Below are 1,458 nucleotides of genomic sequence, written 5' to 3'. Positions count from 1 at the left end.
TTGGTATGCTCTTTTGGATACATGATGATCTTCCTTCATATCACTTGACTTAGTCGGTTTGACCTCCTAAATTACCATTTTCCATTACGATTACATGTGGATCCATTGCCCTAGTGCCGTTAGATTGATTTCATACAAGTTCTTGCATCATTTAGCTCTAGCTCTAGTTTCCTTCATAAACCCCCTTTACTTGACTCCGAAATAGCTTGACTTAGGCATTGTGCATTCGACCTCCATTCCTTTGGGTTCGACCTTGACTTACCACTACACTAAATAGGGGTTTGTTAAGTTACAAATTTTGTTTGATTGGGTGGGGTGGTAGCCCAACGACCTACCGTTCTCCTTCCCATCAAAATGGCGCCGTTGCCGGGGAATGGTGCTTTGAGTGCATGTTGCTGTTGAGTCTATTTCATTTCATTTGCAAAATACACAAAAATTTTACACTTTAGGCTACACTTGTAGCCGTGCTACTTATATTTTCTTTGAGTTTTGTATGCATAGGTCCCGAGATCGCTCATTTGTTCCCTTTGATCCGGAGATTGAAAGAACTCTCTCAGGAGGAGAGTAGCAAACAAGACTTTGGATTATAGTTCCTCAAGCGAAGAAGAGATTGAACAAGAGCAAGTCATGGGAGAATAACCAAGAGTTGCCTTGAAAGAATTGGGATTACCCGATGCATATAGGTTCGAGAGCGGCATAGCTCCACCTACAACACCGGCAAACGATTTTGAAATTAGGCCGGCAATGATCACCCTAATTGAGAGGAGACAATATAGTGAGGCAAAGAACTAGAGCCCATTGAACCATCTTAAGGAGTTTGAAAAATATTGCAACACGATCAAGGTTAATGGAGTGTCTCAAGAATTCATCCGCCTTAAGTTGTTCCCTTTCTCCCTCATAGGAAGGTCTTTGGAATGGCTAGACAAAGAGGTGAAGCCCAATTCATTGAGAACTTGGGATGATGTCACTAAAGCTTTCTTGTCCCGTTTTTATCCTCAAAAGAAAATGGCGGAGGCGAGGGCTTTAATTCAAGGATTCAAGCAAAAGCCAAATGAGAGTCTTTATGAAGCATGGGAGAGATTCAAGGAGTACCAAAGAGAATGTCCTCACCACGGAATTCCAACATATCAATTGATCCAAATCTTCTATGGTGGTTTGAGTCCTCAAGGCAAGGCATGTCTTGATGGAGGGGCCGGTGGTCCAATCATGAACAAAACCGAAGAAGAAGTTGTGGACATAATAGAGGATGTGGTGACTTACTATAGAGATTGGCAAGATGGGGAAATAGATTCTTCAAGCAAGCAATCTTCGTTGTACTCGGTGGACCATCTCAACGCCATCAACAATCTTTCCTCTCAAATGACAAACTTGGGAAAGGAGATGACGCCGATCAAGGCCAAGTTGGAGAGTGTTTCTTCCTCTTCCCAAGCTCCAAATCTTCCCTCCCAAATCAAGGGG

At 42.8% G+C, this 1,458-nt stretch overlaps 1 non-coding gene across 1 annotated transcript; it reads right to left on the bottom strand.

Annotated features, from left to right (window-relative positions):
• Positions 1–1,012: 1,012 nt before the first annotated feature.
• On the bottom strand, positions 1,013–1,118 carry LOC145573365 (small nucleolar RNA R71). The gene has a single exon (XR_014097410.1). It is a non-coding gene; the product is annotated as a small nucleolar RNA R71 (small nucleolar RNA).
• Between the last annotated feature and the right edge of the window lie 340 nt (positions 1,119–1,458).

This window comes from Chenopodium album, chromosome 12 (genome assembly GCF_948465745.1).
Source record: "Chenopodium album chromosome 12, dcCheAlbu1.1, whole genome shotgun sequence".
In the NCBI taxonomy this organism is placed as follows: Eukaryota; Viridiplantae; Streptophyta; class Magnoliopsida; order Caryophyllales; family Amaranthaceae; genus Chenopodium; species Chenopodium album.
The sequence above is the reverse complement of the archived record's forward strand: the minus strand, read 5'-3'. Positions and strand labels throughout refer to the sequence as shown.